The following is a 16,647-nucleotide window of genomic DNA, read 5'->3' as shown; positions in this document are numbered from 1 at the left end:
CTGGGAAACACAACCAGCTGTGGCCTCAAATGGCTATTTTTGTCTCTGATTGTTACAGCTGACAGCCACCTCCCATCCAGCTAGCTCCTTATGTGCTGTTTCCCCCCTGGATTTCTTTTTTTCATTCCTACGAAGGTAGGGTGATCAGATAGTGAGTGTTAAAAAATCGGGACAGGGTGTGTGGGGGGGTAATAGGTGCCTATATAAGAAAAAGCCCCCAAAATCGGGACTGTCCCTATAAAATCAGGACATCTGGTCACCCTATACGGAGGTGGCTATTTTTCACATTGCTTCCTCCACTCCACCAGCAACAGCAGAAGCCAGCATTCCACATCATTGTTAGGTTTTTAGCCCATCTTATGCAGATCAGGCTGCCAATGCATGGTGGTTCTCTGTATCTCCATTTTTTACCAAAGGCAAAAAGCTATTAGAAGATTCAGTTCTTGCCATATGATTGACACCCAGGCCTGACAGTTCAGCAGCTGAATTTAGTTTCTGGAAGATTTCACAGCTCACCTATGCCGAATGAATCTCCTTGTCAAAATCCATGCTTTTAAAATGAAATTTAGATTCTAAAAGTACTGGCTTGAGGTGTAGAGGGCATGCTGGAGAGAGGAGAGGGAGTGGCCCAAGGATGTGGTAGTTCAGCTATTCTTGGCCGACAGCCACTAGGGGGCCATTGCAGTCAGAATGTAAATTAGAGCAGCCCTGGAGCTGTACTGTATTTTAAGTGTCCTGCTGCTTCCCTGCTCCTCTAGAAATAATGGAAGATATTAGATGGATAAGGCCTATTAGGCATTTAGCCCACTCTCCTACCAATTCAGGATTGTTCTGTATGTTACATTTTCTATATATCTTCTTATAATATTTATATTTGCTTATTTCTAGGAATTTATTTTACAAATGTGCAAACGAGGAGCTTTCTCTCCAGTGGATAAGCAATGCAGGGTAGAACCCAAAGACACCTTGCACAAGCTGTGTATTGCTTAAACCGTAGCGTCCATTAGAGCAACCCAATCTGCTTAATCGTTCATTTCTTCAAGTGGCACAGAGATACAGCCCAAAAGACTAGTGCTTGACTGCTAATAAGAAAGAGAAGATGACTCACTGCTACTAAAGGTGAGTTATGGAGAGTAATTATATTTTAGTGGATCTGTTTATGAGTTACTTTCCCAGACGTAGAGATATTAAAGCTCCTTCCCACAGCCCTGCCTGCCTCCCTCTCGCCCCCACAGCAGTAGCAGCACAAGCCAGCATCTCACATCACTAGAACTGCCATTGCGGCTGGCACACGTGCACACACCCACACCTGAGCCACAGAGGTGAAGAATATTTTTTATGACATTATTTTTATGATAATCTATTTCAATGGTTAATTTAGTTTAGGGCACTGATTTATAACAAGTTTATAGATCTTTTTTACTATTCTTTGTTGAATTATAGAGGTGGCATGTGTGAAATAGAAGCAGTTGGCCTATTGTTCTGCTTCTCACGCAACCAGTAGAGTTCAGACAATAAAAAGATCTATAAAATTAATATATACAGAGAGAAAGGGACAGAGACAGAGAGAATATGTAATGCTTTAGAGTCTGATACCACATTTATCTCTCTGTGAGGCTAAGACTCAAAATTTACATGTGGAAATACCACAAAGATCTTACCCTCTTGCTGTAGCGAGAAATGACTTCTAAGAATCCTGCCTGTTTCATTTATAAAATCTGTTTCATTTATAAAACCAATCTTCATGGTGTAAGTTTTCCAGGTTTTTTTTTCTTTAGGATAGGACCATATTACTGGATTAACTTTTTAGAAACAGGCCATCAGTTGCCAGGGCTATTGTTGTTTGAGGATTATGAAACAACAAATATTTTATGAAAATGTAACTGCAACAGGATTTAGACTCCTATTTTTGCACCGTTACATCATGTCATATTTAAACACAACTCTCAGACTGTGATATAATATCAAATATATACATATACACATCTATGTATATGTATATATCTATGAATTCACACACATCACATGCTTTAAGTGGTAATGATATCTGTAATTTAGCTGTGATAAACTGTACTTAGCATGTAGCTTTGATTACCTCATCTTTACTCTGCCCACTAATGTCTCCCTTGAGATTTATTCTATTTCAAACCTCTGAGAATCTGCAAACAGCCATAATCAAATAGACCAAAACAAAACAAAAACCTTAGCTTGTAACAAAAATGTTCCCTTTCCCCGCAAAATGAGGATCTACCTCCATACAAAAAGTTCATTGGTCTGAGGCTCATGATGGGTAATACTCCGTCCTGGACAAGTGACAGATTTATGATCTGTCTCAACACTGCAGGGCAATGCAATGGGCTACCACTTGCTTCTAGTCCTGGAAGAGTCCAAGATAGCTGATTTTCTAACTAGGGAATGAAGAAGGATTTGTTTAGGTTTGGGTTAGAACTTTGTCTATTAATTTGCCTGAGATGTCAGCATGATTAGGTGTGCTTGCATGCTAAAACACACCAAAAATACAATACCAGTCCTTAGTATTAGTGCAGTTCTGCTTTACTGGCCATCAGTCTGGTTCTGTGACGGTGGGACTAGCAGAGCTCTTTTTCGAGTTGCTAAGATGACTCAATCAAAGATTTAACAAAACCTTCTAAAGAGACCCAAGTGCAACAATTAATCCATATTGAAATGACTTGGTCACTTCAGAGCTCTTATAGCTCTTCCAGCTTGTATAAATCTTTTAGTCCTCCAATGGATGATTTTACAGTCTGCTGCTATTCTAAACTCTCCCTTTCCCCCTGAGCTCCCATCTCTGATTGATTACTTCTCTACACGTTCAGTGGAGTAAGCAAATGGGTAGTGAGTAGATAATTGTAGAACTAGTTGATGCCTTTTCCTTTCATATGCATTAATAGCCTGCTTTAATAAACCTATTCACACACTATCCTTTCTTCTGCAGATTATAAATATATGGTAATATGAGGTCTGTCTTCTTGTCACAACACGTCACAACTTCTATTTGTACAAAACAGAGTAAAAACACTAAATATAATCCTTGCAGTCAACTGGGAAAGAAAAATCCTTCTGTCAAGGAGGAAAGGCATAAAAATGACTCGAACAGAATTTCAGTTTATCTTGTTAGGTTTTAAAGGAAACCAATTGCTTTCATAAACTGGGAGACAATTAAAGATGTCAAAAGTTGTAACAAAATTTAAGAATCTTTGTGAAAAGAATATTAGGGTTTTTTCATTTGACATATCCATCATTCTGTTCAGTCAGGAACAAGGACAGGCCAAACAGCAGAATATTTTGACAAATAATGAAAGGGATAGTTTTAAAAACTAACAATACCACTGACATTCCCCCCACCCTCCACTAATGCAAACAATAAGGCTTAAAGATCTGGTGTAGTCAGAAAGTTGGAAGGAAGAGCCAAGTTACAGGATCTGGCTTAGCTATATATACACAATTGGAGCAGATTATTAGATAATAAAAAAAGAAAATATGTAAATAATGTGTGTCACTGATTGATTGCCAGGGTTTAATCCACTTCCTTGGCTCAACATCATTCACAGACAGCGGGCAGAAGAAGAGACAAGTGCACACTTCAGTGCTGTCTAGACTCTTTATTGGTTTGTCCATCTCTATAAATCTGTTGTATGGACATCTTCACTCTGCTTTTGTTTTACTAGCAGTTCTGAAAACACGTTTGCACTAAATCATTGGCTATGCCTACTCAAGCTAGCAGTGTATTATGGCAGAGCATCACACCTCTTAAGTCCAAGTTAAGTTGCCATTTCCATTAAATGTTGTGCTTCAGAGGGTTAAAGTTGTCAGTAGAGATGATTGTTCTGAGGTTTTTACACAGGGCGGGGTGTGTCTTCATTTGGTTTTTCCCTTTTTTTGGTTTATTTTACATATAAATATTTATCAACAAAATAGCTTTTGCTGGGTTTGTCCAACCTACCCACAAAAGAGCTTTTTTGTTTTAGAAACAGAAATGTTGCAGATCTTTTCTCCTGAATGATGAACCCAGTGGGATGTAAAAGGAAGAGGAACACACACATTGTGGGTGAACACATTATGGTTTTTTCCCTCAGAACGCAGGGTCAGCAGTTCTATTAGTTCAGCTAATTTCTATCAAATGACAATCTCAGAGTAGTGCTTGATGTGCCTCTCAGCTGTTAGGGAGACACTGGTACATAATGGAACCAACTAGTTAAATCCCCCATTAAATGATTAGATTTTCTAGCCCTGAATCATGGCTACATTCTGGCCCCTTTATGCTGCTCTGGTGGCATAAAGGGTTGCAACCTGAGCAAATTCCCCAGCCACAGAGATCTTCACTTGAGCTTCAGAGGGAATAGGCAGCCCTACATCCACCCCTATTCCCCCAAGGCACCTCTAATTTATGCTGGGACCTGGGCATATCCCCATCCAGGCTCAAAATAGGAAGAGCACAAAGGTGGCTTTACTGATCACACTGCCCAGGCTGCTGCTCCTAAGCTACACCACACAGGAGGTGCAACTGAGAATCGAAGCTGCTATGTGCATGTAGGACATGCACAATACTGAAAACAAGATTTAAATCAAGCCGCTAACAAACCAGTGGAAGAACTCACAGAGGGAGGTGGTGGATTCTCTGTCTCTTGAAAATTTTAAATCAAGATTGGATGTCTTTCTAAAAGATATGCTCTAGCTCTTCCAGAAGGAATTACTGCCTAAACTGTATGGCCTCCTGTGTTATGCAGGAAGTCTAACGAGATGATCAATAGTGGCCTTAAATTATGCATAGATGTGCCACAGTCTCAGGAGCAGGATGAATTGGCACTATAGGTCTAGTTGGGATTTGGTATTTCTCATCTCAGTTGCTCCCAAATATGCCAGTGAATCCTTTGCACTAGCTGTAATGGTGCTTCAGAGGAGGTGTTGGGATAGCTGCCTCTAGATACTCTGGGATGCATCTTTTTCTGTGTTGTCCCCAGTCCCTAGCTTTGTTTCTGTGTTTAGCCAGCTCTTAATTATTCTCTCTCTCCTTTTTGTTCCTCTGATCTGTCCGTTTGCTCCTTTTCCTGTCTTTTGTCTTGTCATGTCATTCTCTCTCTCTCTACAGTCAAGCCGTAGTCATAAACTGTATTAGGATAGAAGAGCACTTTGCAGCCCCCTCATCTTGTGAACTGTTTGATCTGCACGGAAACAGACTAATCCTAATCCACTACCCTCTTTAAACTATTTACAAAGGGATCTGTGAAGGTAACAGATTACTATGCTAGTCCTTTCCTCTTTGCTTCTGTCCTGTGCCACCTTTAATGTGGTGCCCAAGGTGACGGCCTATCCCCCCGTCCCTAAAACCAGCCCTGAGAAGATATGCCAACATGTCTCCCTCTCGCCAAGTCAGGAGGAGATATACTAAATTTATTGAATTTAGAAGTCTGTCATCCAAATGATTATTAATTGTATTAGAGTAATGCCCACAAAGTGCTAGATGCTGTCTACCCATATAGCTTGTAGGTTGTGTCCTGTGCACCTAACAATCTAAGAAGATGAGCAATGTACAAAAAAGTGCAGGAAAGGGATAAAATGTATAATTAAAATGTTTTAAAAATAAACACTAGTTATCCCCCAAATTCCCTAGTCTCTAGTCATTGCTAGGTGGCTAACTTCTTATAGGTGTCATAACAGAAGTGGGTCTTGAGAGGGATTTGAAGGAGAAGGCACTGCACTCATGGCTCAGTTCAGGGAGAGTGTTTTGTGCATAAAAGGTGGCATGGAAGAAACCATGAAAATAGTGTGGAAGACAGGAACAAATGGGAAGGCAAAGCAACTTAATGGGCAGAGGAGTGATATAGCAGACACAAATGGATAGATAGGAAGACACAATGTTGTGAAAGACCTTAAAGATGAAGACCAGGAGCATGAGTTTGTTAAAGGCAGGGAGTGAGTGGAGGGGTTGGAGGGAGGATAACCTGTTCTAAGTGAAGTAAGATCATCTTAGTGGCTGTGTTTTAAAAGGGCTAGAATGGGTCTGGTGGCAGACTTTTGCTCATTATGGCTTCCAAAGCATCTCTTACTCTGATGTGCTTTCTTAGGGTGCAAATATAGTTGTATTGGGTAAATTAATGCAAATCAGAGTTATGGTAGAGAGACTTCCCTTCCCCACCAGTAGAAACCTCTTGCTCTTATAGCAGATACAATACAATTTTGATGGGACTGTAACACAGTGTCCAGAGACTGCCTTGCATGAGAGCACACTTCTGCCACATGGACCAAAACTTTACAGCTGAAATTCATGTTGTTGTTTGAAATTTTAAACATGATTCACCATGAAGTCCCATTGTTTTCTTCCAAGAATTTCCTGGTCAAATACAACCATGCACACAATAACCATTAGCCCTAGAGGTAAACATCTCTGTCTTCAATGTTGATAATATAGGGTTATTACCTACAGAGAGGCTTACCCCTTTCAAAGTCTGTACTTTCATAAACACCATCTGAAGCTTATTCCTAGAGTGTATTCATGTTCACAGCTTTCTGTGGGAATTTGTATTTATTATGTATAGGTAAGAAATTTCTGGCACCATGTTTCTATGCGCTTCAGCTGATCAATTATAGAAGAAGTTACTTTCTCCATGCTGCTTCTCTGCTGAAGTTTTGCAGGTTTACTTTTGACAACAACTTTGGATCTGTAAAGGGAAATAACATGAACCATGTTTAATGAGCAGTAATTACAGGTTTAAATAGTTGGCACAATCAGAGTTCAGTGATTTCATTATTAAATGGCACCATAATTTATGCTAATCCTGATAACGGTTCCGGATGAGAGAGGTCCAGACATAGGAGATTGCACTGCAATTATTTACACCCTGTATTTCTGAAACAATAGATATGGTAATTTGAAAATCAGATGAATGTGATCTCATTTATTCTGGCAGAAAACACATGTAACAAGTTGTGTCAACAACTGTAAAATTAAATAGGGGTATTTGACTTCCATTCTAGGTCAATTCCTTCTTCTGAGCTTTCCTTGCCCTAAATACACTTCTGGCCAGGAACCATGCATGGAAAAAAGTCAAGAGGCAGAAAGCAGCAAGCTACTTAAGACATGGAATGTTGTTTGTTACTTTTCTCAGTGCACATTTTCAGTCTGGCCATAAGTTCTTGTTACAAGGTAGAATGTGGAAGCTATAGATGGCAAGTGACAGCTGTCCCCTGCTGGGCATCATGGCCCTGCCTTCCTAAGACTATAAGCTCTAGCCACTGTAAATGGGAGACATGCTGCCCCATCCCCCAACCTTCTTCAAATGCAGCCATCTGATACCTATTCCCCCTTAGCTCTACTCTGCTCCTGTTCAAGAGGGTCTGTGATGGGGTATAAACGCCACAGAGGTGAGGTTTCAGAGTAACAGCCATGTTAGTCTGTATTCGCAAAAAGAAAAGGAGTACTTGTGGCACCTTGGAGACAAACCAATTTCTTTGAGCATAAGCTTTCGTGAGGTACAGCTCACTTCATCGGATGCATGAGCTATAGCTCACTTCATCGGATGCATACTGTGGGAAAGTGTAGAAGATCTTTTTATACACACAAAGCATGAAAAAATACCTCCCCCTACCCCACTCTCCTGCTGGTAATAGCTTATCTAAAGTGATCACTCTCCTTACAATGTGTATGATAATCAAGTTGGGCCATTTCCAGCACAAATCCAGGTTTTCTCACCCCCGCCCCCACAAACCCACTCTCCTGCTGGTAATAGCTTATCTAAAGTGATCACTCTCCTTACAATAACAGCTGTGTTAGTCTGTATTCACAAAAAGAAAAGGAGCACTTTTGGCACCCCAGAGACCAACCAATCCACTCGAGGACAAGCTCCCGTGAGCTACAGCTCACCTCACCGGATGCATCCGATGAAGTGAGCCGTAGCCCACAAAAGCCCACGCTCAAACAAACTGGCCAGTCTCCAAGGTGCCACAAGCACTCCCCTTCTCCTTACAATGTTTATGATAATCAAGGTGGGCCATTTCCAGCACAAATCCAGGGTTTAACAAGAACGTCTGAGGAGGGGGGGGTTAGGAAAAAACAAGGGGAAATAGGTTACCTTGCATAATGACTTAGCCACTCCCAGTCTCTATTCAAGCCTAAGTTAAGTGTATCCAATTTGCAAATGAATTCCAATTCAGTAGTCTCTCACTGGAGTCTGGACTTGAAGTTTTTTTATTGTAATATCGCAACTTTCATGTCTGTAATCGCGTGATCAGAGAGATTGAAGTGTTCTCCGACTGGTTTATGAATGTTATAATTCTTGACATCTGATTTGTGTCCATTTATTCTTTTACGTAGAGACTGTCCAGTTTGACCAATATACATGGCAGAGGGGCGTTGCTGGCACATGATGGCATATATCACATTGGTAGATGTGCAGGTGAATGTGGCTGATGTGATTAGGCCATGTGATGGTGTCCCCTGAATAGATATGTGGGCACAGTTGGCAATGGGCTTTGTTGCAAGGATAGGTTCCTGGGTTAGTGGTTCTGTTGTGTGGTATGTGGTTGCTGGTGAGTATTTGCTTCAGGTTGTGGGGCTGTCTGTAGGCAAGGACTGGCCTGTCTCCCAAGATTTGTGAGAGTGTTGGGTCATCCTTCAGGATAGGTTGTAGATCCTTAATAATGAGTTGGAGGGGTTTTAGTTGGGGGCTGAAGGTGACAGCTAGTGGCGTTCTGTTATTTTCTTTGTTAGGCCTTTCCTGTAGTAGGTGACTTCTGGGAACTCTTCTGGATCTATCAATCTGTTTCTTCACTTCCGCAGGTGGGTATTGTAGTTGTAAGAATGCTTGATAGAGATCTTGTAGGTGTTTGTCTCTGTCTGAGGGTTGGGGCAAATGCGGTTGTATCGCAGAGCTTGGCTGTAGACAATGGATTGTGTATCCGATGAAGTGAGCTGTACCTCACGAAAGCTTATGCTCAAATAAATTGGTTAGTCTCTAAGGTGCCACAAGTACTCCTTTTCTTTTTACAGAGGTGAGGGTTACCAGTAGTCTGAGAGCTCAGTTAGCCCACCCTGCTGCAGCTGGGATCTATGTAAAGCTTGATTTGTTATCAAACCCAGCTTGGGAGGAGCGGGGCCTTCTTCAGAAAGGAAGTAAAAGCTACAGTGGAGGTCCAGGAGAAGGACCTAGATAAGGTCACCAACAGCCCCATGTTATAAGGGATGTCCCTTATGTAAATAACAAATTGCCTGTTCCATAATAAATCAGTACAGGATGCCTTTTATCCCATATTTCAGTTCTGCTGGGCCTGAAGTAGCCTGAAGTGCTGCTCTGGCATGTGAAATCCAGGATGGAGTGGTGCTCCAGCACTTCCCTTTGCAAAGTGCTATTGGTTGGCAACTTGACCTGGTGGATGGGGCCACAATGCCACTCTCATCAGTCCTGGCCACCCCTCCATCTTGTATGACAGAGGTTGGACCAAATGTGAGTGACATTGCGACCCCACCCACCAGGTCAAGTTGCCAACATTACTCAAATTTGGCCAAGCCATCTCTCTATCTGGCAAGCAGCGCCCAGATCTGCAGAGAGAGAACCCCCAGGAAGTATGGGTGAGGAGAAGAGACTTGTCCCCAGAGGCAGTGAAGAATGAGGACAATTGCAGTCTGTTCCATATTTTTGAAATACAATGTTGGCAAACCAGGCCTAGAAGGAAGAGGGTTAGAGTTCCCTCACTCTGGGAAAGAAACCATGGGGACACTGAAGGTGAAGGGCTAGTTCTAATGCTAGGCCCTTGGAAAGGGCTGGAGATCCAAGTCACAAGAAAAAGCAGACTGCCATAGGGCCAGAGCAACTATCAGGGGAGGATGCCAAAGAAAGAGAGCCTGCTACACCGCACCCAGCCACAAGGGAGTGCATTGGCTTGAGAATCATTCTATAGGATCCCACTCCCGATCTATCCAACAGAGCCACCTGTAAATTGCTCATTTTCTAATTGAAACACATCTGTCAAACGGCAAGAAGAGACAATGTCAGAGTCAACTAAACTTGCAGGGGGAAGCCAAGGCAGGTTATGGAGCATGGGTGTAATGTGCTCCATGCCAGAGACCAAGCTGAGTAATTTGGCAGTCACATTCTGCATTAGCTGATGTTTCCAAATGGTCTTCAGGAGAGTGCATTGCACTAATCGCTTTGGAAGTAATCAGGCATGAGTAACTGTGGCAAGGTCCACATCTGAAATGAAAGGTCATAATGTACTCTGTTTGTCACCATCTTATCTGCCACTGTTAATATATTAACTTCTAGGACAGGATATGTAGGCCCTGGAATAAGTTAACCTTGCCATGGTAGACTAGGCTAATATGCTTAGACTTGGTGAATAATGACTGTAGCTCTCTGTACACTTCTGCATAAGACTAAGCAAATAATTCAGAGGAAAACATTTTTGAATGAATTTAGCTTGTTTTTCGTTGGCAAACTGTAAGATTTGATGTTTTGCAAATGTATTTTTTGAAAATATCTATTGAATAAGTTTTGCAAATAATTGTTTTGTAGCTTGTTCACAAGCAGTTTGGCTGGACATATAACTCACATGTTCTTGTTTCTGTGCCCTGATGGATGAGTGTACATCTTTTAAATAGTTTTTATTGCAAACGCTCACATTTATAAGTCAAATATTTGCCTTAACATCAGAACATAAGAATGGCCATATTGGGTCAGACCAAAGGCCCATCTAGCCCAGTATCCTGTCTTTTGACAGTGGCCAATATCAGGTGCTCCAGAGGGAATGAACAGTACAGGTAATCATCAAGTGATTCATCCCGTCGCTCATTCCCCGCTTCTGGCAAACAGAGGCTAGGGACACCATCACTGTCCATCCTGGTTAATAGCCATTGATGGACCTATCCTCCATAAATGTATCTAGTTCTTTTTTGAACCCTGCTATAATCTTGGCCTTCACAACATCCCCTGGAAATGAGTTCCACAGGTTGACTGTGCATTGTGTGAAAAAATATTTCCTTTGTTTGTTTTAAACCTGCTGCCTATTAATTTCATTTGGTGACCCCTAGTTCTTGTGTTATGAGAAGGAGTAAACAACACTTCCTTATCTACTTTCTAAACACCAGTCATGATTTTCTTGATCTCTATCATATCCCAGATATGATAGTCCCAGATTTATTAATCTCTCCACATACGGCAGTCATTCTACAACCCCTAATCTTTTTTGTTGCACTTTTCTGAACCTTTTCCAAGTCCAATATATCTTTTTTGAAATGGGGCAATCACATCTTCACACAGTATTCAAGATGTGGGCGTATCATGGATTTATATAGAGGCAATATGATATTTTCTGTCTTATTATCTATCCCTTTCTTAATTATTCCCAGCATTCTGTTCGGTTTTTTGACTGCCGCTGCACATTGAGTGGATGTTTTCAGAGAACTATCTACAATGACTCCAAGATCTCTTTCTTGAGTGGTAACAGCTAATTTAGACATATACATTTTATATGTATAGTTGGGATTATGTTTTCCAATGTGCATTACTTTGCATTTATCGACATCGAATTTCATCTGCCATTTTGTTGCCCAGTCACCCAGTTTTGAGAGATCCTTTTGTAGCTTTTTGCAATCTGCCTGGGACTTAACTATCTTGAGTAGTTTTGTATCATCTGCAAATTTTACCACCTGACTGTTTACCCCTTTTTCCAGATCCTTTATGAATATGTTAAATAGGACTGGGCCCAGTACAGACCCCTGGGGACACCTCTATTTACCTCTCTCCATTCTGAAAACTGACCATTTATTCCTACCCTTTGTTTCCTATTTTTTAACCAGTTACTAATCCATGAGAGAACCTTCTTTCTTATCCCATGACTGCTTACTTTGCTTAAGAGCCTTTGGTGAGGGACCTAGTCAAAGGCTTTCTGAAAATCTAAATACACTATATCCACTCTTGTCCACATGCTTGTTGACCCCCTCAAAGAATTCTAGTAGATTGGTGAGGCATGATTTCCCTTTACAAAAAAACATATTGACTATTCCCCAACAAATTATGTTCATCTATGTGTCTGACAATTTCGTTCTTTACTATACATAGTTTCAACCAGTTTGTCCGGTACTGAAGTCGGGCTTACCGGTCTGTAATTGCCAGGATCTCCTCTGGAGCCCTTTTTAAAAATTGGCATTACATTAGCTATCCTCCAGTCATTTGGTACAGAAGCTGGTTTAAATGATAGGTTACAGACAACAGTTAGTCCTGCAATTTCACTTTTGAGTTCCTTCAGAACTCTTGGGTGAATGCCATCTGGTCCTGGAGACTTATTACTATTTAACTTACCAATTTGTTCCAAACCCTCCTCTAATGACACCTCAATCTGGGACAGTTCCTCAGATTTGTCACCTAAAAGGAATGGTTCAGGTTTGGGAATCTCCCTCACCTCCTCAACCATGAAGACCGGTGCAAAGAATTAATTTAGTTTCTCCGCAATGGCCTTATTGTCCTTGAGTGCTCCTTTATCATCTTGATCGTCCAGTGGCCCCACTGGTTGTTTATCAGGCTTCCTGCTTCTGATGTACTTAAAATTTTTTTTTGCTATTACTTTTTGAGTCTTTGGCTAGCTGTTCTTCAAATTCTTTTTTGGCCTTCCTAATTATATTTTTACACTTCATTTTCCAGAGTATCAGAGGGGTAACTGTGTTAGTCTGTATCCACAAAAGCAATGAGGAGTCCAGTGGCACCTTAAAGACTAATAGATTTATTTGGGCATAAGCATTTGTGGGTAAAAAACCCACTTCTTCAGATGCATGGAGTGAAAATTACAGATGCAGGCATAAATATACTGACACATGAAGAGAAGGGAGTTACCTTACAAGTGGAGAACCAGTGTTGACAGAAAGAAAAGAAATACTTGTGGCACCTTAGAGACTAACCAATTTATTTGAGCATAAGCTTTCGTGAGCTACAGCTCACTTCATCGGATGCATACCGTGGAAAGTTTAGAAGATCTTATATACACACAAAGCTCTTCTAAACTCTCCACAGTATGCATCCGATGAAGTGAGCTGTAGCTCACGAAAGCTTATGCTCAAATAAATTGGTTAGTCTCTAAGGTGCCACAAATACTCCTTTTCTTTTTGCAAATACAGACTAACACGGCTGTTACTCTGAAACCTGTCATTATGCAAAGTGTTGACAGAGCCAGTTCAATCAGGGTAGATGGTCCACTCCCAATAATTGATGAGGAGGTGTCAATACCAAGAGAGGGAAAATTGTTTTTGTAGTGAGCCAGCCTCTCCCAGTCCCTATTCAAACCCAAATTAATAGTTTTAAATTTGCAAATGAATTGTAGCTCTGCAGTTTCTCTCTGAAGTCTGTTTTTGAAGTTTTTTTGTTGAAGTATGGCTACTTTTAAATCTGTTATGGAATGTCCAGTGAGATTGAAGTGTTCTCCCACTGGCTTTTGTATATTACCATTCCTGATGTCTGATTTTGTGTCCATTTATTCTTTTACGTAGAGCCTGTCTGGTTTGGCCAATGTACATGGCAGAGGGGCATTGCTGGCACATATCACATTAGTAGATGTGCTGGTGAATGAGCCTCTGATGGTGTGGCTGATGTGGTTGGGTCCTCTGATGGTGTCACCAGAGTAGATATGGGGACAGAACAGGCAACGAGGTTTGTTACAGGGATTGGTTCCTGGGTTAGTGTTTTCTGTGGTGTGGTGTGTAGTTGCTGGTGAGTATTTGCTTCAGGTTGGGGGGCTGTCTGTAAGCGAGGACTGGCCTGCCTCCCAAGATCTGTGAGAGTGAGGGATCGTTTTCCAGGAGAGGTTGCAGATCACTGATGATGTGCTGGAGAGGTTTTAGTTGGGGGCTGTACGTGATGGCCAGTGGTGTTCTGTTATTTTCCTTGTTGGACCTGTAGTAGGTGACTTCTGGGTAACTGTCTCGCTCTGTCAATCTGTTTCCTCACATCTGTTCCATTTGCCAGAGTTTTTGCTCCTTTCTATTTTCCTCACTAGGATTTAACTTCCACTTTTTAAAGAATTCCTTTTTGTCTTTCACTGCTTCTTTTACTTTGTTGTTTAGCCATGGTGGCTCTTTTTTGGTTCTCTTACTATGTTTTGGGGTACACATTTAAGTTGAGCCTCTATTATGGTGTCTTTTAAAAGTTTCCATGCAGCTTGTAGGGATTTTACTTTTGGTGCTGTAGCCTTTAATTTCTGTTTAACTAACCTCCTAATTTTTGTGTAGTTCCTCTTTCTGAAATTAAATGCTACAGTGTTGGGCCACTGTGTGGTATTTTACCCACCACAGGGATGTTAAATTTAATTATATTACGGTCACTATTACCAAGCGGTCCAGCTATATTCACCTCTTGGACCTGATTCTGTGCTCCACTTAGGACTAAATCAAGAATTGCCTCTCCTCTGGTGGGTTCCAGGACTAGCTGCTCCAAGAAAGAGTCACTTAAGGTGTCAAGAAACTTTATCTCTGCATCCCTTCCTGAGGTGATATAGCCTCTCTAATCTCCCTGAGCATTTCACAGTCACTATCACCATCCTGGTCAGGTAGTCTGTAACATATTCCTACTGTTATATTTTTATTATTCAAGCATGGAATTACTATCCATAGAGATTCTGTGGTACAGTTTGGTTCATTTAAGATTTTTACTTCATTTGATTCTACGCTTTCTTTCATATATAGTGCCATTCCCACACTAGCACGACCTGTTCTGTCCTTCTGATATATTTTGTACCTTGGTATTACTGTGTCCCATTGATTATCCTCATTCCACCAAGTTTCTGTGATGCCTATTATATCAATATCCTCATTTAGTATGAGGCACTCTAGTTCACCCATCTTATTATTTAGACTTCTAGCATTGGTATATAAGCACTTTAAAAAATTGTCACTTTTTAGCTGCCTGCCATTACATTAGGTTATTGAATGTGACTTTTTTTCATTGGACTGTTTATCATCAGATCCTACCTATATTTTATCATCTTCCATCCTCTCCTTATTAGGACATAGGGAATCTCAATTTTTAGATCCTCCCCGAAGGGATGTCCGAACCACATGCTCCTCTGCACCTGTCTGCTTTCCCCCAGCCCTTAGTTTAGAAACTGCTCTATGATCTTTTTAATTTTAAGTGCCATTTTGGTTTAGGTGGAGCCCATCCTTCCTGTATCCCCCTTTCCCAAAAGTTTCCCCAGTTCCTAATAAATCTAAACCCCTCCTCCCTACCCCATCGTCTCATCCACTCATTGAGACCCTGCAGTTCTGCCTGTCTAATTGGCCCTGTGTGTGGAACTGGAAGCATTTCAGAGAATGCTACCATGGAAGTCCTGGACTTCAATCTCTTACCTAACAGCCTAAATTTGGCCTCCAGGGCCTCTCTCCTATCCTACCCTATGTCATTGGTACCTGCATGTACCATGACCACTGTGTTCTCCCCAGCACTACACATAAGCTTAGTTAGATGTCTCGAGAGATCTGCAACCTTCACACCAGGCAGGCAAGTCACCATGAGGTTCTCCTGATCATCACAAACCCAGCTATCTAGGTTTCTAATGATCAAATCACCCATTACTAATACCTGTCTCTTCCTAATAACTGGAGTTCCCTCCCCTGGAGAGAGATCCTCAGTGCGTGAGGATACCACAACATAATCTGGAAGGAGGGTCCCAACTATGGGATCATTTCCCTCTGCTCCAGTTGGATGGTCTCCTTCCCTGAGGCTTTCATCCTCCTCAACAGCACAGAGGCTGTCAGACTGGGGGTGGGACCATTCTACTGAGTCCCGAAAAATCTTATCTATGTACCTCCCTGTCTCCCTTAGCTCCCCCAGCTCAGCCACCCAGGCCTCCAAAGCTCGTATGCAGACACTGAGAGCCAGGAGCTCTTTGCACCGAATGCACACATACGCCACCTGCCCGCAGAGAAGGTAATCATACATGCTGTATTGAGTGCAATAAACTGGGTAGCCCCCACTCTGTTGCTGGACTTCTGCCTGCATTCTCTTTTTACTCCTGTAGCTGGTTCCTTTGTTGTTTTGTTTTTATCAGGGGATGTTTTTTAGCGTAAGTTTAAAGAAGTTTAAGAAATGTTAAGTGGATGTAGCCCCTGTAAACTCCCTCACAAAACTCCCGTTAGCTGCTCCTCTGGTCCTTTAGGAGCAGGCTTTTTAAAGTCCTGGTCTTCCTGAATAGCCTTGCCTCCTGGTTAAGGGTTGATGGGTGCTAAAGGGCTTAGGGATCAAAGCCTCGTTAAGAAGCTCTCAGCCTTGCCTAGAAGACCGCTAGGCTCAGCACCCACACGGTCAGCAACCCCCAAACAAACAGACCACACAGTATATTTCAGTCCAATAGCAAGCATACCATAACAAACACAAACACACACACGCACACTAGACAACAAACTTACCCCAAGGGTCATATAATTGCTCCTCCTTCACCTGGAGAAGTCCCTTGCAAAGCTCCCGTTAGCTGCTCCTGTTCGCTAGCTCCTTCCATGAATATTATCTAATATTTGTTGTTTCAGTTCGTATTCTTGCCACTAAACTTCTTTGATGAAGTATTCAGAAAGGATCATGAACAAAGGTAAAGAAAACTTTTCATTTGAGCAAATATTTGTGGAAATTTCTGAAGTGTTTGTTCGGGTAAAGTTCT

At 41.6% G+C, this 16,647-nt stretch overlaps 2 long non-coding RNA genes across 3 annotated transcripts in view; one reads left to right on the top strand and one right to left on the bottom strand.

Annotated features, from left to right (window-relative positions):
- LOC311522977 overlaps positions 1-16,647 on the top strand; it is a 73,735-nt gene that overhangs the window by 54,621 nt on the left and 2,467 nt on the right. Inside the window, exons 2-3 of one of the 2 annotated variants that reach the window (XR_014712226.1) lie at positions 889-1,119; positions 16,520-16,578. This is a non-coding gene — a long non-coding RNA (uncharacterized lncRNA). Of the gene's footprint in view, positions 1-888; positions 1,120-16,490; positions 16,579-16,647 lie in introns of those variants that run through there. The other variant, XR_014712227.1, reaches the window with a different exon arrangement.
- On the bottom strand, positions 6,512-16,493 carry LOC311522978. The gene is made up of 2 exons (XR_014712228.1): positions 16,403-16,493; positions 6,512-6,680 (listed from the first exon to the last, which is right to left on the bottom strand). It is a non-coding gene; the product is annotated as an uncharacterized lncRNA (long non-coding RNA).

Source organism: Lepidochelys olivacea (genome assembly GCF_965140295.1).
Source record: "Lepidochelys olivacea isolate rLepOli2 genome assembly, chromosome: 6".
In the NCBI taxonomy this organism is placed as follows: domain Eukaryota; kingdom Metazoa; phylum Chordata; order Testudines; family Cheloniidae; genus Lepidochelys; species Lepidochelys olivacea.
The sequence above is the reverse complement of the archived record's forward strand: the minus strand, read 5'-3'. Positions and strand labels throughout refer to the sequence as shown.